Source organism: Cavia porcellus, unplaced genomic scaffold, assembly GCF_034190915.1.
Source record: "Cavia porcellus strain 051 isolate PalLab524CR breed Dunkin Hartley unplaced genomic scaffold, mCavPor4.1 scaffold_29, whole genome shotgun sequence".
Lineage (NCBI taxonomy): Eukaryota > Metazoa > Chordata > Mammalia > Rodentia > Caviidae > Cavia > Cavia porcellus.
Window position 1 is genome coordinate 28,503,358 of NW_026947512.1, and position 22,419 is coordinate 28,525,776.

At 32.6% G+C, this 22,419-nt stretch overlaps 1 long non-coding RNA gene across 2 annotated transcripts; it reads right to left on the reverse strand.

Annotated features, from left to right (window-relative positions):
* Positions 1–1,152: 1,152 nt before the first annotated feature.
* On the reverse strand, positions 1,153–22,208 carry LOC134473974 (uncharacterized). Of its 2 annotated transcripts, none has more exons than XR_010044490.1 (4): positions 22,082–22,208; positions 3,029–3,083; positions 2,806–2,947; positions 1,153–2,698 (listed from the first exon to the last, which is right to left on the reverse strand). It is a non-coding gene; the product is annotated as an uncharacterized LOC134473974 (long non-coding RNA). The 2 variants fall into 2 exon arrangements; XR_010044491.1 differs by lacking the exon at positions 22,082–22,208 and adding an exon at positions 14,141–14,228.
* Between the last annotated feature and the right edge of the window lie 211 nt (positions 22,209–22,419).

The window sequence follows — 22,419 nt, forward strand, 5'->3', positions numbered from 1 at the left end:
CAATCGCTCTTTTTGTTGGATCTAATCAAAATTTACAGAATTTATGACTATCACTGAAACACTCCAAAAGAAGACATCTAAATGAGGAATATTTTGTCATCAAAATCCAGAGACCCACTAGGTCTTCTGGTTAGCAGAGGCCCTAGCTGCAACAAGGTATCCTCATTTTGGTAGAGATGTCTTCACAAGCACTATACCACTTGGTCCTTAGAAATTCCTCTTAGGTGAAAGCCCAAGAATAATTTGTTGGGTATGTTTCCTACTGTCTGATATGCAAACAACTTACTTATATGTAAAAACAAGTTTCTTCTTCCTATCATATGTCTAGCCAGGAATATCATCAATGTAATGAAATGGTTTAACGTACAGGAGATGAAAGTAAATTATGTCTCTCTATGGTACAGAGACTAGAGTTATGTAATGTTTAGGCAGTATAACTGAGTCGTAAGAGTGTCCTTGCTGCACGGAAGCACATTGGCTCAATTCATCTTGAAAAAAGATATTAATAAAGTTGATTAGTCAAATCCACCACTATGTACAATTCATGACAGTCTTGGACACTGAAACTTCATCTGAGAATATTTACAATTTGGATATGGACTGCTCAAGTTTTTCTTGAATATTTGCTCTTGTTCAGCATACATGTTTCTGTCATGGTACAAATGGATGAGATGAAAGTACCTATGATTGGATTCATTACCTCTAGTGTAAGTCCTTGATGGTGAAGCTAATCTCTGCATTCATATCAAGAATTCACTATTGCTTTGTTTATATATTTCCTATGATTTCTCTCTTTTCTTCCCAAAATAATCCTCACTCCAGTGATAAAATTTATAATGTTGATTTTCTGTTAACTTCCACTACCAATTTTAATCAGATGTTAGATAAGTTTATTGTAATTATTCATTATGGAACAGAGGAAAATAACTGTAATACTGATTTTGACCAACTACTAAGAATGCTGTGGGATGAATCTGATTCAGAGCCTGATGATAAGCTGACATTGTCAAACTCTACACTGAAGAGAAAATCATGTCTTTATATTCTGAATTTAGCATCATTTTAAAGACAATTTACAACAATCCAAAGTAAAGTTCATAATCTTTTCCCTTTCCTAACTCACAGTCATCCTAATAAAAGGCAGTATGTCTCTGTGGATAATTCTGGGTAAAATAATAGTATATGTTTTTGACAATGTATCAGGATTCTTCCACTAATAATTCTGGTATTTACTTCATTCATCGAGTTCTGAGTCTACAAACACGATCAGTTTTAAGAAATCATTAAGTATACATAACTCCTTGATTTGGTGATTTTAATTAAGACTTTATAAAAATTTCATTCCAATTTTCGTGGTCATAGCTGATGAAATATTTGAAGATGAGTTGTGAGAAATTAGATTTTCAAGACTTAATAACAGGCACCAACAAAAAAGCCAAGGGTTAATTGCAACTTCAAAGTAAGACAGGTCTCCCACAAGAAGTATGCAAGTATCCAATCTACTGTATGCAGGGCAACAGCACCCAATTAAGCATCATAGGTGGTGTGTATAGAACAACAACACCACAAGGAAAAATTCACCAGAGACAGATATCCGACAACAGCATCATCCAACAATTACATGAATTGCTCACTCCACAGTCTACTTCAAAGCAGGAGAGTTTTACAGAATAAAGTACGTAACAGTGAGAATATTTGTTCCATTGCATGACCAGCATTTTGAGGAATAACTAGATTAATATACAGGCAGGAAGGCAGCTCTTACAGTTTGCCAGCTTCCCTGAATCCTTATTATAACAGGTAACTTGACATTCTCTCTGTTGAGAATGTGCCCTTAAATGAGCAAGTCTTGGCAAGAGAAAAGGGATATTTTGGGGGAAAAGGGCCCAATGTTCTAAATGTTTCTCTGCAGTGATAGACTTGAAAAGTTAAAAATGTAACAGACTGCTCATTTGTTTCTTTTTTAGGGACACTATAATCAACTAGCCAGTACATCAGGCCTTTGTGAGTCAGAACATTTTTATTGCTTCTTTGCCTGTCTCATCCATTAGAGTCTTAACAGCAGCCTTGTAACTAGTGATTGAGCACTCTACTTGCCTCCCAGCATCCTGGAATCCCATTATCTTCATTGAATTTATGCATATCCAATTGTAATGTCTTGAACAGAGAAGGCTGATCATAGTGTGTGGGATTTCCCTGCAGATGACTTTTGAGTAATTCAAGGATGCTGGGGTTTCTGCACAAATTAATTTTCACACAGTCAGTATCATAAGTATCTCTTTACTCTTTTGATGTGACTGTTATAGGTCTTCACTTATAAATGCATCCTAACATTTAATCACTTCAGGCATTGTGTTTGTTACTCCACAGTATGTCAAAGCACTATGGTGTTTCAATATGCAAACCATCTTTAAGTTCATATTTCAGACAACTGGATAAACTGTTAGAGCCTTTAATATTTCCTCAAAGTTAAAAAAATTGAATCTCTTTATTTGAGCAATATCAAAATTCACATCATCCAATTTTATGTGTCTTTGATCATTATCCAACATTCATTCATGTTCCCTAATATCTTTGAAAATAATCAATGAAAACATGCAGTTCTCTTGACATGAAGCACACCTCCTCCTGGGTCACACTTTGACCTCTTATTTGAATCTTGCTGGTTTTTATTCAGGTTACATCTCATGTTACACATCTAGAAAAAAGAGAGATGGCAGAGAAGTCCTGAGGTATAAAAAGTGCTGTGAAATTCAAGTGTCTCTAGAGAGACAATTAAGGCTCTTAGTGCAAAGAAAGACTAACCTCCCCTGACAGAGGCAGAAGAGATTTTCCGCAGTTAAGGAAGATTCATCAGGCTTTAGTTCAGTGTCTGCAACTTCACGAAGTTACACCATAGTACTCACGCACGAGCATTGTTCTCTGTGGACAGCCAAGATAAGGACTTCTTTCAGGACAAAATAAAATTTCAAATCATTACTTTGGAGTGAGCTGGGAATGTGTAGAGCAAAGTACATTCTTTTCTCACCGTAGTATCTTCAGTGGAGTTAGGAGAATTCCGTTATTCACCTTCAGTAAATATTCTAAGGAAGCAAATATGTGGTTACTCAGAAGCATGAATTCTTTAGTTATTTGACTGTTAATATATAAAGATTGTTATATACTGGACATAATCAAAATATATGGTGTATGTTTAAATTTTTATGTTTATGTTTATGTTTAATTTTTAAATATTATGCTAAAAGATACATTACGATTAATCCCACTCAAAATTTTCTCCCCCCAATTTCAAACATGGCACGTTGTGAAGCAGTTCTGGCAGGTTTTTTTTTTTATCAAAGACTACAAATTATGACTAAAATGACAGTATCTCTTGCTGCCAAGTTTTATGTAACAGAAAAGTAGACACATGGAAATATTGTATTGTATCCTTACCTACTCTTTTCACAAATATGTGTACCAGTTGTATGACTCTTCCCCAAAGTCAGTAGATTAAAGCGGAAATAGCAGTGCAATTGAAACATCATAAAGAACCTCTAGTAATGCTTTCAAAAAGTTGCAAGAATGATACATCAAGTGTATTCACAGAGCTGAGGATGTGGCTTAGTGGAAGGGTCCTTGCCTTGTATGCATAAGGCCTTGAGTTCAAATCCCAGCACCACAAATAGATAAGTAATTAAATAATAAAATAAAGAGATGAATATTAGTGCCAATGTGTCATTTATAGCAATTCTTTATGGCAAACTATATCTATCTATATAGTTATAGATTTATCTGTGAGTCTTTTTTTTTTTTCTTTGAAATGCAGTCAGAGTAGGAAAGTAACTCCAGAAAACATAAAGATAATCCAGATAATTTACTTTTACTATTCTATTTCTCTATTATTCGTATGAAGTCAGCATCATTCAACCCAGAGAAACACAATCACAATGCAGCATATAGTAAGAGATTTACTACAAGAAATTATTTTAAGCAGTTGTAGGCTAGCTATGGAAGTTCAAGGCTCAAGTTCTCAGGAACAGTTGTAAAATTTAGCCTAGGAAAGTTGACTCACAAAACCTCAAAATTGATAAGCATGTTTGCCTCAGTATATTAACTGGAATATACAGATGTGTATGGCAGATGCTCTGTATATTTCCCAGGCCCCATTCATCTGTGGTTCTCATCCTCCTCTATCTGCTTCTAAGCTGCCATGAGGTGAACAGTTTCCCTCCTGAAATTTTCTGCTGTGATGTTCTGCATCACCCTGGACCACTGTCATGTGATCAGTTATTCATGAGCTATGAAACTTCTCCAATCGTGACTCAAAGTGAGTCATTTCTCATTCAAATTATGTGTGTCAGGAACCTTGTCCCAACAAGGAAAATATGACTAGCACAGGAAGCAATTTGCTTTATTTAGACTATCATTTCAAGAAGCACCCAGAATAAATTAGAACAAATAGCTATGCTCCCATGATCTATTCAAGTTGACACATAAAATGTATGGTCACACACGGTTTTCATCCAAATGTTCAAAACAATTTCATAGACAGTAGATGAGATTATGCATTTCTAATGGAAAGCCTGAAACACCAAAAAACCTAATATGATTTTGTCTCTGTTTATTACTTATTTTCTCCTTTATTACAGACTAGTTGTTATCTATTGAATAAATAAATGACATTGAGAGCAAGCATTCCTTCCTCCCAGACCTTGTTTTGCTGTTGCCTCCCAAAAAAGTTTAAAAGGAACATCTACTCTTTCTGAATTATTTAGAAATAACATATGTCTTCTCTTTTTCTCTCACTGACTCCTTTCCCTACTGACCAATATAAACACAGAATGGCTGAAAACACAATTCTTGGTTTCACAGTTGAAACTGTCACGTTTCCAGTGTTAATGTGAACACAAACGGAGGAAGAGCAAAAGGTATCAGTGTCCATGAGCAGAGGAGCCCCTCTCATTCCACATTTTCATTCTATCTTTCTCAGGAATGGCTTCCCTCATCATCAGTCGGTGCTTATTAGAAAAACAGATTTAATGCAAGGTATACAAATATATAAAAATTTACAAAACTGGCTTACAATGGCCACCCACAGTGTCAGGTACAGTGCAAAGGGCTGTCCACACTGGAGACCCAAAGGATCCAGTGGAAGGCCTGAGCTCACTGTAGTGTCCTGGGTGAGTTCACATCAGGAGGCTGAAGAGTCTGCAAGGAGATGATGTCTAAGGTGCCAGCGAAGACTGAAGCTCCTCTGAAGAATAGGAGGCTCCCTCTTCAATTCTCTGTTATACCTCTAGACAGCAAGTGCACTTGCTGTGAGGTGGTTGCCGTCACCACACAAGAAACTGCAGCAAATCTTCAGTAAATCCCTTCAGCCAGACCCAGAATGAATCCCATTTAGTTGGAATCCTCTCACTCAATTTACACAGTGAGTTAACAGTAACTCTCACCATAGTGCAGCACTACTAAGTGAAGTTCTTCAGAAAGAAATGCTAACGTGCTCATCTCCTCTTACTCCTTTGTGTCATCTAATTTGCAATTCACTTATATCACCAAACCACTTTAAATCATAGCAAGATATTAAAAATATTTATCGTAAAAACACCTATGGAATTCTATGTAGGAGCTTCAAATAAATATCAGAGACTATTTTCTATTTTCTAAAACCAGGTATGAAATTCTCAAAAAAATGATTCAGAATTACATCAAAAATGATAATGTATTTTGGCAAAATAATTGCAGCAAAAGTTTACCAATATCTCTATATTAGATGAAGTATTAATTTAGTCAAATATGCTAAGAAACAATTAAGGCCCTACAGTCTTGTCAGTAAGTGAACAAAAGTGATGTCAACACTTTATTTCAAATATATTCACTAACTACTTGCAATCTGTGTTTAAAAATGCACTATTTAAATTAAACAAAAGATGTAATAGAAAATACTGATAAGCTAAAGACTTAGTAAAATGAACAAGGAACAATAGGATTACTCAAAAAGCAATAATTTACAGCCTCAAAATCATCCTTCTAGTTTAAGATGCCTTTGAAATAGAATCAGTTTTATTTTTTAAAAAGATAGAGTTCCTAACAAATCTAGAAAAAACAAGATTTTCAGAAACTATAGTTTTAGAAATATACAGCTTTCTAGAATTAATGATAAATGTTAACATGTAAATATTTTAACAAAATTCAAGTAAAAGCAAAGTTAAACTTCAAGGATAATATATAAACTACCTTATTTTTGTGAGGGGGGCATGTGAGTTATGCATTAATAACAATATTATCAAGTAGTTTTGAGAATTTAGAGACTTTCAGTAGCAGCAATTATGGACAGAAAGTTCATTTCTCTCCAAAGCTTGTATGCTGAAGCCTTAGTTCTGAGAGATAATTAGCCCACAAGGATGGAACATCCATGATGTGATTAATGCTCTTGTAAAAGGAAGCACAAGAATATCTCTCTCTCTCTCTCTCTCTCTCTCTCTCTCTCTCTCTCTCTCTCTCTCATCATTCATCTTCCAGCTGAGATATGTCAGCAGGAATCCAACTTGCTGATTTTGATTTTCTCAGACTTTAAGTGACTACATTTCTTACTATAAGCTTTTATAGAGAAAAAAATTATACTTTCATGTTGGTATCATAGAATTAGAGCCAACTAATGTTATAGAGAAAGGAAAATCCATGTGAACAAGAAGTAAAATAATAATAATATAAGTTGATGTGAAGAATAATTTCTTCACAAGCCACTATAAAATGAATAGAATTCAATTACTAAGGGCCTTCAAATTCTATATTAAAATAGTAAAATGAATATATGACTAAATGTAAATACAAAATTAAGTTGCTAGACAAAAATATATGATTTTTTTGGCAGTACTGGATTGATCCCAAAGTTTTCAACCCCCAAACAAAAATATACCACACACGGTATTGTTATTGTTATTATTTTGAGAAATGTTCTTGCTAAATTGGTAAACTCTACAGGCTGAGATTGAATTTGTAATCCTCCTGCTTTGGCCTTCCAGAGAGCCACTGGGCTAGTCTTTTATTTTTATTTTTCAGTATTGTGAAGATCTTCTTAAACATGTCATACATTCAGAAGACATATAGGACCATGTTCAGTCCTGGTGACCCATGGTCTCGTTCCATCTCAGTGTTTCTGTAAGCATTTGACTAACTCAAGAAAAATAACATAAAGTTGTAAAGTGAAAGACAAGAGGTACTAGCACGACACTGTAATTTTCCACATAGCTATATTCAAACAAGAAAAGGAATCTTACCACAAAACATTGTAAATAACACAATGTGTGTTATCTAGATGTCCCCTAAAGCCTCTTGGGTTTAAAGGTGGGGCTTTTGTAAGGTGATTGTACTTTGGAGGCAATGTAGCTGACTTGCCCTTACAAGGCCCTTTGAGTCCAAAGAGGAGTGTCTGTGTGGGCCTATCCCTTAGGGAGCTTCCCTCCCACAATACTCCTTTGACTATCTGCCTGCTGCACACCATGAGGTGAGTGGCTTTTCTCAGCCCACGCCCTCTGCCATGAACTGGAGCTTATGAACTGTAAGCCAAAATAAACCTCTCCTCCTACAAATTGTGGAACAAACAGAAATATTCTAACAACATATTAGATGTAATTACCACTAGAGACTTGGAAAGGACACAAAATATTTGCCACATGTTGCCCTTTAGATATTTGATTATATTCTGTATAATAAAATTTTGAGGAAAAAGATATCCTCTTGTTGGAAAATATTTTCTTAAATTTTAAAGTATTTTCATTTAAAATGCTTATTTTTTTCACTTTTAATTCTACTTTTGAGTCAATATTTTATTTCATTTTTATTTTTATTTTAAAGGTAATAAAACAAAAGAAAAGAGAACAAAGCAAATCAGAACAGAACAATGCAAGCAGCAAAGCACTTCACAACAAGACAACCAGATATCAACACTAGCTACCATAATGTCTCTTGTTTTCTTCAGCATAGTTGAACATACCTTGACACACAATAATATCAAACATAATAAAATATTATAAAACCATTCAAAAAATTAAAGCATTACAGGACTTCAAAACCAAATAACAGGAAATGAACAAAGGCTACCATAATTTCTCATTTTCCTCAAAAAAGTTGTCTATACCATCACACATAAGAAAGTCAAAACAGAATAGGATAGAACCAATCAAAACAGAAGAATAAAAGTTTGGTAGGACTTCAAAAAAAGATGATAATAAATCAGCAATGGCTGCCATAATGTCTTGTTTTCTTCAAAGTAGCTTTTTATACCATCACACATAATAAAATCAAACAAAACAATAAAACCAATCAAATGAATGATTTCAAGACTTCAAAGCAACATTATAGGTAACCATGATTACCATAATATATGCCATTCTTTCCAAAATAGATGCTTCTACCCTCTAACAGAGTAAAATCTAACAAAACATGACAGAACAAAGCCAGACCTAACAAAACTGTGAAAACAACACAAGAGTTCAAAACAATAAGAAATAAACAGTAGTTACCATTTTTCCCTCCCAAGTGTTTCCTCCCATATTACTCCTACATTAATTATTTTCCATTTGGATCCCATTAACAACTTCTGTTTCTTATGTTAGGGTTCACGCATATGAGTTTGAAGAGTTTCACCCATGAACATGATCTCCAATTGTGTCAGTTTACCTATAGGAGCCTTGGCATTATTCTACTTTATAGCTGGGTAGCTTTCTACTGCATGTTCCATATCTTTGTTATCCATTCTGTGGTTGATGGGCAAGTTACTCTTGCCTTTTTTTTAATGGTTTCTTGTCACATGGAACAATCATTTTCTCTCCTTTGATTTTTAGTCTATGAATTTCCTTTCTAGTTCCTTTCTAGTTAAATGTGTTTCTTGTATACAATATCAATGGATCTTGTTTCTTGATCCACTCTCCCTGTGTTTCTTTTTATTGCTGACCTGAGGCCATCTACATTAATGGTTACAGCAAGCATACATTGGTTTGTCTCTGCCCTTTTCATTGCATTTGTGTGTGTGTAAATGTGAATTTCAATGACAAAAAGAAACCACCAAAACAAACCCATAGAGAAACAAATAAAATTAAATGATGAAATATTAAGACACATGAAATTATTACAAGAAATGAAGATTTATATAAGTACAAGAAATGAAGATTTTTATAAGTACATTAAAACACAAAAGCAAATTTCTAAACATATACAAACGAATGATTTTACTTGTAGCAGCAAAAATATTCTGGTATTAATTTTTAAATTATTATTATTATTTTTTTGTTGTTGTTAATCGGTACCAGAGATCGAACTCACAACTGCCCTCTTGCAAGGCAGGTGCTTGTGCCGCTGAGGTAAATCTCCAGCCCCAATTTTTAAATTCTGATACATTAAATAACATTTAAAATATTTTTAAGTCATAACAACTTTGGTCAAATCCAGTTGTTATTTAAAATAAATTTCTAACACCGTAAGCCATTTAAAGTAGCAAATGAGTAAACAGAATAGTTTGGATTAGCAAAGCTTAATTTTACAGCAATATGACATTGGTGTCTTCAAGTAGAATCCATTCACTCAAATAACACATTTTTCTTGCTTTACAGACTGTGAGAGTGCATAATGAAAAACCAGCTACACAAAAGTGCTTCAACAGCAGTAACACTTAGCTTGGTTATAATAAATTAAAGTTATCTTCACTTTTCTTTAATAATATAACAATTGCCACATTATTATTCCTAGGAGGTGAATTAAGTGTGCAAATGTAGATTAAATTTAAAACTTGTTCTTTATTCTGCAGTTACGCTTGCAAGCTAATAGGTTAGCTTTGAACTATTAATATAAAGTTTTTGTATATACTTGTCCTTAATTTTATGCATTTCCATATTATAATAAACTTAATATAAAAATATTTTTGTATGCAATGTGCTGGTTAAGGTTCCTGATAGTTTTTAATGCATCTTTCCATGTAGAGCATGCCCTACTTTAAGACACTGGTGTTGAACAAAAGGATTCACCTCTAAATCCTGTTTTAATTGTAATTGTTTCTTGAATTATGACCACGATTCTAAAAGGCCCAGAAAACATGGCTTTTGCTTTTTAGTTACAAACCTCCTAGAACTTAGTTGTGTTAGTTTATTCCCAAAGCTATACATTACTGCTAGTCAGTAACTTTATTTTTCCTGTATGCTTTTTTTTTCTTTTGCTTCCTTCCTTTGCATAATCTTTTCATCATACCTGAAAAAATGGGGAAAAAAGCACAACAATAACAAATATAGCTAAATATACAATGGTAACAAATGAACAACATGATCCTGTCCCTAGTACCAGAAAATCTCGGCTATAAATTCAAAGAAACCTATGAGGAATGTAAGCGCAGTGATTAACCTTATTTGAAATTCCTAATCCCTTTCTTTCAGCCTCTAAAATCAGTGGCCCTCAAGCCATCCATTTTCTGCCATACACGTTCAAAACAGTTTCTCTTGGAATCTTGGGCCACACTGCATTCCCTTAGCCAGAGCTCATACAGTAAGAGGACTTTGCCATTAAGTGTTAGCAATTGCTGAACTGCACAGAGAAACATCACAGGGTGAAAACTAGCAATAGAAGCAAAACTTTCCGTGGAGTATTTTGGATCAAACATAATGATGGTTGAATTTATTTAACATTAAAAATTATTAATGTCTATATTGTTGATATATGTCTCAGAGATTGACTTCTAAATTTATTTTCTATGATAAATTCTTTTCATGATGTAATATATTTGCTTAAAATAAATGATTATCTTTAGTTTTCTCTTATCAATAAAATGTGTTATTACATAGTAACGAGAAATTCAAATGATAATGTAATTATTTATTAATTTGAAATAAAATCTTTGAATCCATAATTTTAACTCATGCTTTTGCTCCTTACTGAAATTCTAAAATAATGCCATGGAAAATTGACTTTTTCAAATAAATCAGAATACTACGAGCCATGTTTTGGAGCTAAAGGGAGAGAATGAACCTTGTGAATTAACTCAAGACAACTGAATCACTAACATAACCTGATGGCTTTTGTGTTATGTAGTTTTCTTTCTGCAAATTATATTTGGGTGCAAATGTTTACTTTATTCTTTGTTTTTAATTGATGTAAAATAATTTCTGGGCAAAAGTGTGAAAAATACCAAAGGTTTTCACACATATCTCAAATCTAAAGAGGCTGAAATCACTGAAATACAGTGATTGCCAGTACTTGTAGATGATCGGAGGTGAGGAAAGATAAGAAAATATTGGTGAAAAGGTACAATTTTACAATTAGATATGAAGAATGATTTGGAAGAATCATTGATTACATATGTTACGTTCTGCAACTATGGCTAACACTATGTGATATATATCTTTAAAAAGTTAAAAGACTACTTTGAATGTTCTCATGTCTAAGCAATAAATGTATGAGGTGATGGATATTTTAATTCTCTTTGCTTGATAATTACACAGCATATACTTTATTAAAACGGCACATTATATCTCCACAAATTATTAATATGGTAGAGCAGAAGATCTAAATCAATGCAGAGTGTTTGCTTGATGAACATAAGCACCTTAGCTCCATTCCTAGCACAACCAAAAAGAAAATCTTTAAAAATACATTATTCTTGATTATATTGTTATTTTGGAAATGCCCCAGTGTGTAATTGATAGAATAAACCATATTTAATAAGTTAATTATCTAAAATGTAACATTGTGTACAGATTTCAATCACTTGACAATTTATATTTTTAATTCTAAAATTTCTATCTTGATTATTTAGCTAAGTGAAAAGTTTCAAGTAAAACGTGAACACCAAGTAATAAAGATAATTTGAAATTATTTTATCTGTAGAAATTTAAGTAGTTCAAGGCAACTGACTAAAGAAGTTGACTGTAGCACCTATACTAATATAAGGACCACAGTGTAAATTGAATGATCATGATGTGCTAATTCATTTGTTTTAACAAGAAATCTTATAACATCATTACCGGATAATTATTATCATATTTTTTATTGGAGTAAACTGTGATTGTGTAAATTCATACCAGATTTTCCTGAGAAATGTTAAGAATTCCTGTTATCACAGGGATACCTGTATCAACTCAAAAAATAAAACTTTCTGAAAAACAAAAATCTATATATCTGGATATAAAATCCCTAATTTTAATTAATTGTGGGAGAATTTCCAGCACATTCAAAGCAATTCTCTAAGTATCGAAAAGTTATGGGTAAATAAGTGAATGGAATTTGTTTTTGAAGCGAGATATTATTTTAAAAAAGCTTATTTTTCTCTTACATTCTTAAAATTTATGTGAAAAGCAAAAGTTTTTTGTTTTTTGTTTTTTTTATACAATAAAGCAAAACCTCTAGAAAAGTCCCAAGATTCTCAGGCAACTTGTATTTCATAGTCTTGTGAGCATATGTGATCATTTAATAAATTATAAGTTCATTTCAGTAAGTTAAAAATTCTCTTCAACAAGTTAATCAAAACTTCACCATTCATTGAGAAGTCTGGCTTCCCTCTTTATTCTGCCAGACAGAATCTGTGATGGATGAAATTGATGAGTTCATGGACGATCATGTGGCCCCTTCCCTTGTCCTGCTCCCTTCTTCTTTGGTCTTCTTCAGTTCTTACTAGTTACAGTCCCTGACTTGACCAGGGCAGAAGACAGATATTTTCTTTGAAGGGGACAATTTTAAGATGCCTTCTTTCTGGACCTGCCTACAGAGATACAGAATCAATTCCCCCTCAGATGCTTTAACTGCTATCCATTCAAAATCTGTTTGTTTTGTTGTTTCAGCTCACATTCTATTTTTTGGTTAGCTCCCTTTGTCTTATGGTTAAACTATCTTTTTTTTAACTGCTAAGCATTCAACCAATTACTTCGAGGAGACATACATTTTGATTATACATGACTTAATTACTTTTCTATGCATCAGTGTGTTTCTATCCATTCTAGTGTTCAGACTTCTCAAACATGCAATAGATTCTATCCGTACCTTTTTTTTTTTTTTTTAATGGTAGTAAGGATTGATCCCAGGGCCTTTTGTATGCGAAACAAGCACTTTGCCTCAGCTTTTTATATTTTGTAATATGGTCTCACAACCTTATGATCCTCCTGTCTCACTTTTCAAGGAGCTGAGACACTTTCTCAAATTCCTAGTACACATAGAAGCTTTTCAAGAGCTTCAGTTTCCACAACTATTCCCTCAGGAGGTCAGAATTCATAAATAAAAGCAGCAACTTCATATAAAGATAGTTTTTAGAGAAAAATTATTTTGTTTTGTCACTATAAAATTTAGAAATTCAGTGCTCACTTTGGCAACACATATACTAAAATTTAGAAATCCACTTTCATTTGCACTTAAGCATCTTTTTCTTCCAACTTCCCAATAAATGTGTATTATTCTTCTTTCAGAGCCTAGTCCTTTCAGGTTTACTTTAAATATAACCTTTACTCATCATATTCAGGTATTTCTAGGCTTTTCTGGATAGGCATACAAGACAGTTCTAAAATCACGGATTATAAAGCCAAAGCACAACCCCTCAAATACAAAGGGAAGAAGAAGTACTCTGAGTCACATTTTTGTACTAAATTTCAGATATTCCTTTTTTAGTAAATTGGCTCAAGAGAGTCTTCTGCATGAGATGCCTTCTAAAGCTGTGTATCCTTTTCTCCTCATTACGGGATATTTTGTATTAACTTTCTTATCAACGAATTTAGCTGAATGAACAAGCACAGTATGTGAGAAAGCAGGTATAGACACAAACACTACGATTGAAAAAGCATAGTTGAGCAGATAATTTGAAATTTATAATAATGAATTAAACATTTTCTCTTAAAGAATTTAAAATTTTGATCAACTAGTAAATATGGATATAAAATAAAAGCTAATTGACAATTTTTAAAAATTAATTGTAAGTCAAATGTATTTTCTTGAAAAACCTCAGGCATATATATTTTTCCTGTTATTAAATCTTCCCTAATTAATGTATTCTATTTTAATAAGCTTATTGGAACAATTCAAATATACCTAATGATCATATTTATCATAGGAAATTTACCTGTACTTTTTACCCATCACTGAGACAAAATACCTGAAGCCCAAAGTTGGGAAAGGAAAGGTTATTTCTTACTGCTTTTGGAGGTTTCAGTCCATACTCAGTTGGCTCCAAGGCAGGATGGCAGGCAGGCTACAGTTCATGGGGGCTGCAAACAGCAAGGAGGAAACCAGCAAGAGAGCTAGCCACGCCTCCTTCCTGCCATTACATTACATCTTGGTTCCACCCCTATGTGGGTGGAGCACTGACACCCAATCAGAACGGTAGACAATGAACCAATCACAAATGCACAATGCAAACTCATGAGGGCTGTGGGCCACAGACATAAACCTTGGCAATGATATATCTTATTTTTCTTTCTTTTTTTTTTTTTTATTGGTACTGGGGATTAAACTCATGACTTCACACTTACCAGGCAGATGCTTACGCTGTAGAGCTAAACCCCCAGCAATATACAATATATCTTGATTCCTCTTTTTTTCTCAATACCTTTTCTCCCTTCAGCCCCTTTCCTTCATTATTTACAAAGCCTGCTTCTATTTTATCCTCTTTTTATCATATTTTTTCTTTTCCCTTTCTTTCTTTCCTCCTTCTCCCTTCCTAGTTCTTTTTTCTTTTTGAACAATATTTTCTATTGTACACTTTGGTTCTTTTACACTTTCTCACACCAGGGAGATAACAGGATGTGTACACATATATATGTCCATTTTATTTCACTTCAGAGTGTGGTCACTCTTATGTATATATATCTACTTACTAGAAACATCTCAAGAAGGCAAACTACCCCATCCCATGAAGCAGACTTTGCCATGCTGTTGGATAAGAGCTCCTGTTGTTTGGTTGACTCTGTGGGCCTGCTGCTAGTGGTCTGGGCACCTATCTACTTGGAGTATGGCAGTGTGCATCATACCAACTATGGGGAATATCCCCCATCTTGCTTTTGAAATGCAATGTTTTGTTCCATTGTACTGTTTTGTTCTATCACTGTGTCTGAAAACTGAGCAATTATTTTGAAGAAAACAATGTGTAATGTTATTCTCACTGCTTTGTTCTGATTTATTGTTTTGTTTTATTCAGTGTTATATTTTGTTTCATTTTACTAGGGCTAATGGTATGGAACTTCTTACTCTGAATATGGTAACATGTATTGTATATGTGCTGCCAAAGTGAACACAAGGTAAGACATATTATAGTAGCCACCATTGATTATCCTGTTTTGAAGTTTTGTATCTACATTAATTACTTTGTTTTGATTGACTTTATTATTTCTTTTTGTTGGGATTTATACTCTTTAAAATAAAATTTAAAATCTTTGTAAAAAAGAAATATCTCAATTTTATTATTCTTTATGTCTGAGTAGTACTCTATTGCCAAAAAAACACATTTTCTTTTATCTGTTCTTTGGTCAAAGAGCATTTGGGCTGTCCTCAAGATTTTGCTATTATAAGCTGATGCTATACACATGGGTGCAAATACATTTCTGTAAGTATGATGCTTTTCATTCTTGAATCTTGTCTATTTAGTAAAGAAAAATTTGAATTTGTAGTTTAGTAAATGAAAAAACCTGAAATGCTGTATCTTTGTCTTGAATTATTATCGAAAATTTTATGCTATGACCCATAAATAAGTTTTACTGAACTACTAAGAAGTTTTAAAATTACATAATTGACTAAACAAGTTGAACACACAGGAAAATGTCTGTATACTAATAATCATGTATGCTGAATATTTAAAAGTATATACAAAATTTATTAGTAAAACGTGGAATAAGTGTAGCTAAGTATCATAGGACGATGAAAGAGTTTTGTAAGTTACTACTTATCAATGAATTAGTAAATAGTATAATTGAAGCTCCATTTTGTTGGAAATTCATTTAGATCCTGAGATTCTCCTTCTTTTTCTTTCCCATATATCTATATGAGCATTCAAGAAGAGACAAAAATATGAAAACAGATGGGACAGTGAGAAATTGATCTACTAGATATCAAGGCTTTATTATGAAGATGGAATAGTTAAAATGAGAAAGTCAAAAAAATGAATAGAAGAGTACATTATGTCAAAAAATTAGAATATACATATACATATGTAGATACAAATGTGTGTAAATATGTGCACAAATATATAAATAGTATATATATATATATATGTATGTATACATAAATATTTGACAAAAACCTGTGACAGATGAAATAAATGACAATGCTACAATTTCATATGTAGTTTATGGCTTTTTAAATCAATGTTGTAGAAAAACTCATGCACTCAACTCAAAAAGGAAAAGTGGATTCTTGTATGCTAACAAATACAAACTTGATTAATTTTATGTGACATTGATTTTCCTTTCCTTTACAATGCATATCTAAGCCATTAGAAAGTTGATTCACATATAAAAAATGTGTCCAAATCTCATCCTGGAGTAATAGATTTTATACTATTCTAGTTTCTATCATCTTTCTATATTATTTTAACAAATTCCGTGACTCTGTTTGCTTACTACTTTTATACTATCAACTATCCTTTTTCAATGTTGCCACAATTAGAACTATCCAGTGGCAGGCCATCATAGATATAATGGAACAGTAATGTATTTTCATTGTCTAAAATGTTACCTGTGTGGTGGCCACAGCCTGTCTCCCATCCTACTTCCTCTCTCCATTTTCAGAGGATCCAATAGAACTGTGCGCTGTCCTTCAAACACACCACCTCATTTCCCTCTCTAGTTATTAGCTTTTCTGACTAAGTTAAATGTTTCCTTACACAAAATATGCGAGAGAGTTTTACCTTTTTATTCATGTTTCTGAACAATGATTAATGTATTTGGTTTGTAAATGGGCTTCCTTGGCTGTCCAGACTTGGTTGATGAATAACAATTGCTTAAAATATATTTTAGTATCCTTACCTTTACATTATTGTGATAGAAATAGAGAAGAGATTCCCATCTGCAACAGGAGTCTTGGTGTCAATAATCATAACTGACTTTCAGAGTTTGGAATCTCATAGATATGGTGAATTCAACTTCATTGAATATATATAAATAAAACAATAATATAAAGATAAGCAGCAATAATTATTTTCTCTTCCTCTCTAAATCTCTTCCCAGATGGTGCACAAGAGATGAAATACCGATTCAGTACACAGAAATCAATATACATGTTCATTTTCGTACGTGAAGCTTAGAACATGGGCATGATAAAAGTGACTGAATGTTCAGATTTATAATTATGTTGAACAAACCACTTTTCTTAAATCCTTAATTAAAAGTTAAAAATTGATAAATGTATGAGGTCTTAAATAAATGACAAAAAGCAAATCTTTAAACATATATTATTAAGCTTCCACTAGGCTAAATGAATGATTATAGGCTAATAGAATACGAAATAACATATAAAGCCTGAGCAATAATAATAATAAATACGTTTTAATTTTCTAAATCTAAAGATTTCATAAATACTAAAAATCAAAGAAAGATATATAATTTTAATTTAATTAGTTCCTGACTGTGAATATTCTACACAAAGAGAATGAAACATAAATTTAAAAAAGAATTGTGTCAGCTTAAAATCTAATAAACTGATTGTTTTATTAAGGATTCATCTTTGTATTCACAGTAGTGATTAGATACCACAGTTTTTGTGCTGTGAAATCACTATGGAAACTACCAAGATGCTTTATAAACTCCATGACCCTCCATTATCTGACTTTTGTTTTGTGATTAGAGCTTTTTCTCTTCTTGTCATTCTTTCAATGTAGCATCATAAAAAAAGAATTACCATATCCCTGTAAATCTATTAAAGAGAAGAAAGTAGTTTCACTTACAACAAAGGTCAGACTGCATTTGAGACTGATTAAAGCCTGAGAAATTTTCTTTTCTTCTTGCATTGTAAGGTCATGTGTTTCATCTTTAAAAAAAAATTGTTTCCTTTTGTAGAATAACCAATAAAGTCTTGGTCTCAAGTGTCTGAGTGCATGTTATATTGAAAGAATGTATGGGCTCACAGGACAGTTCAACCTCATTATTAGGAAATCTACTTGATCCTGACCTGTGTTGGAGTATATATATATTTTTTTTTCCAAATTCATATAAAATTTATTTATATATGATTTTAAACTTAATTTCATTTAATTCCATTCAAAGTAAACAAACAGTACAATTAGTGCTTAGAGAACAATTGAATCACTTTAAATTGAAAGTCAGGCAAGTTCAAAAACAGTATTCCTTTTCCACAAACGCTTTGTATTCCAAACTGTATATGCAATATAACCTTTCTTAAAATCTCTGTTGGCTTTGAAGTTATTCTTATTCCAGGTTACATTTCCAGCTTTATCCCCATGTGAATACTTTTTAAATGACATCTTTTCAGAGTGATACAATATTTCCATAGCTTAACATTTTATGGTTTATATTATATCATTTTAAACTCTAAAATAAGTCACTATTTTAGGTTTGCATAATGTTATTTTTCAAAGCTAAATCTTTAAGTTGCTAATTTGATGTCAGTAACCTGTGACATGTTGAGTGTCTCTGTAAGCAATGATGGATTTTGAAAATTCATATCTGACAAATTTTAGAACTGATTTTTTAATCATGTGTACTTATTATCATATTCAAGATAGATCTTTTTTTCTCAACAGAATTACAGTAACTTTTTCCCCTAAGATATTGCCAGTTAAGAACTAATGCTCAAATTGAAGACACATATATTAGTAAATTGACATGTCCATGACTGGTGAAATGTTTACAAGTCAGTATCAAGTCTTAAAATATTTTCAGATATTACAATAACTTGAAGAATACATAGGATAACTTTTGATTCATTTCTATTGATATCTTACTATGCAAATTGCTACTGAATCTGAATAAAGCTAACCTGCAGAGGTATTTTTTTTTAAAGAAGGAGGCTGCATTGTCTTTCTTCACTTTCCCATAGCACACCATAATTATTTTAATAAAATTTAAAACTTCCTTTGAAAGGGCACCAATTGGAAATAGTATAAATTTTAAAAATTCTAGTGAAAGAGAAATATACTACTTCCCATGTTGGTAAAATGCATATTAAATATAAAATTCAGAAGTTTGAAAAGTGGAAACCTTAAACAATAACCAAAAGTGCATACAGTAAGTATGGTGGCTTTATTCGAAGTGATTTTAAATTAAATTTAGCATATAATTCAAATTTAACTAATGCATTATACAGATTGAACGCAATCCCAATCAAAATACCACCAGCATATCTCAAAGAATTAGAGAAAACAAACCTAAAATTCATTTGAAACCAAAAGAGACTTAGAATAGCAAAATCAATTCTGGGCACCAAAGGCAAAGCAGAGATATCACAACCCCAGACGTAAAATTATACTACAAAGTTACTGTGATTAAAAACAGCATGGTACTGGCAAAAAGTTTAACAAAAAACAATAACAACAACAACAAAACAGAACTGAACAGTGGAACAGATTAGCAGAGGCAGAAACAAGTTCAGACACAGTCAGCCATCTTACATTTGAAAAGAAGCAAAACATGTTTACCATGTAATAAAGCCTCTATAACAAATGGTGTTGGACAAACAAGCTAAAAAACCAAACCAGCCCTGTGTCTATTGCTATGCACTAAACTAAAATCAAAATGGATCATTAAAACAGAAATACTAAATCTGCTGGCAGAGAGAATGGGCAAAAATTTTGAAGACAGGTGTAGGCAAAGACTTCATGAACAAAACTCCAATTGCATGGGAAACATTACAAATAATCAACAACTTTATTTTATTTTATTAAAAAACTTTTGCACAGAAAAAAATCAACGGAGGGCAAAGACAATCCACAGACTGGAAAAAAAAATCAGAGCCAATTGTTCTTTAAAAGACATCAAAAATACAGAAAGAATTGAAATAAATCAGACACCCCAAATTTAAAGACACAATCCAAAAATGGGCAATTGTGGATACATATTTCTCGGATAAAGAAACACAAACAGTAAATAAATATATGAAAATACATTCAGCATCACAGGCTGTTTCAGAGATGCAAATTAAAGCAAAGTAGAGATTCCATGTCACGCTAGGAGGAATGGCTATCATCAAAAAAAAAAAAAATCAACCAATAACAAATGCTGCTGAGACTGTGAGGAAAAGGAACTCTTCTCCACTGTTGACAAGAGCGTAGACTGGTGCAACCACTGTGGACAACGTCTTGGAAATTCTTCAAAGAACTAAGAGTAGCAGATCAATTTGAGCCAGTATTTCCTTTCTTGCTGTCTTCCAAAAAGAATTAAAATCATACACAGTATTGATAATGCACATCCATGTTTATAGCAGCAATGAGCAAAAATTCTAATCTGCTCAAGTAACTCATTTGAAGTTGTTATAAATAGAAAGGAAAAATAATCCTAGAGTAATATTCTTATTTAAATGTTTAGCAAATGGATACATTGATAAAATTGTGATACTAGACTAAAACATAATGCAACATATTTATTTTGATCCTTCTTTGAAACTCATACATAGTTTTAGTAAGAAAGATAAACTGATGATAGAAATAAATAATTCTTTAGAATTGCATATGTTACATTTCATAAACTATTCATAAAGTGCATGTTACATTTCATAAACTATATTACAGTTCGTAAACTAACATTGGCCCCAGCTATCAAACTCCAGTTGATATACTGATATCATCTCTTTGTAATTTAATTTTTCATCAAAAGTTAATACATACTTTACTTAAACTTTCTCACCTTTTCTTGTTTTTGTTTCCTGCCTCGTTGTGTGGTAAATATTAAATGATCAATAAACATTTGTGGTTTGAATAAATTATATCAAGTTTCTTTTGGAACTAATCAAATTATCATTGTGTTTCTCCTACAGTATTCAACCAATAAAATTAAAAACACAAATACATTGAACATTATTAACTTTTCAAGATGAGTTTCATTCATATAATTTACCTATTTCCAATTAAGACAATTTTAAATGTTTGTGAACAGGCACTAAAAATTTCTGTTTGTCCTTTCTGTCCATGCATTGATACTCAGGCCTGGCCTAATTAATTGATTTGAGCTGAATTATCCAGGGCTAGAAACCTTAGACAAGCAGATCATTGGATTCATTGCAATGATATTTTGGAAATGAGATACAGAAATTTTGATATGTAATTGTGAAACTCTGTAAGAGTAGAATCTTCAAGTAAGGCTATCATCTGGGGACAGACTGTCCCTAGTTCCACAGGAGGAAATGAGTGAGGACAGTAGGTGGTTTGCAGAAAGAATAAAATGAAACAGTAAAAAAAGCAGAGCTCAAAACCAGCTGGCCCTGGGAAAGGATAAAAGACGTAACATTCCAGTTCCCATGAAGTCTCTTACTAGCTTTGCACTTGCATTTGAGACTTCCATACATTTTCGACTAAGCTGCCTTTTCTCCTGTTAAAATGTTTTTCTACTAAATAAAACAAATAAGTTACATACATACAAGCAAATAAGAAACATACATTTTTTAAAAATGCATATGTGAACAGATTTTTCAATAAACTGATGGTTAAGTTGTTTAATTCAATGCAAGATCAGACCTATATGAAAATAGACCTATACTGAATTCTGCTGCATCAGGCTCTTTGAATGCAGTGCTGAAAACCATGCGCTTTTAAATTCTCGGCACATTTGGAATCTTTCAGAGCATAGCCACCTTTAGTTTGGCAAGAAAACAAGGTAGAGGCTTCCTGGGGAAACTTTCTTTGGAATATGCTGCATTTAGGATTCTATTATACTGATGTATATGAATAAAATATAAAACTAGTTCTGTCCCAATTGTCACCTAACCTCAGGAAGCAGTCTAAATACCTGAAAAAATTAGGCAATTATATATCTTTCTCTTGTTACTGTCCTTTAAGCCTAAAAACATAAATAAAAGCAGAAATAAAATGTACATTTTAATTTTTATCCATAATCACAAGCGCTTAAAAATATACAGCAGGAAGCTAGAATGAAGTATTTCTGAGTTAAGTAAAACATATTCTATTTTATCTTACTTATTATAGGTTTCTCTGATTCAATTGAATGTAGGTCTCATCTTCCAGAGGGCTGCCTTCATCTTTGATATCAGTCTTCAGTCGATTCCCGATATGATAACCACAATTCAGCTAACTAGCAGCAGCCCTCGATCACACACACACACACACACACACACACACACACACACACACACACATACTGTTGAATTCAGGAATATATTACTTTCATTGTGAATGTTAAGTCTGAAGAAATTGCTTTATGGCTATGTTTCCTGATTTGATTACCCCAAATTTACACTGCTGTGCACAAAATGTCTGGAGAACAACTGCATACATTCGTCACCTCTATTTTATAA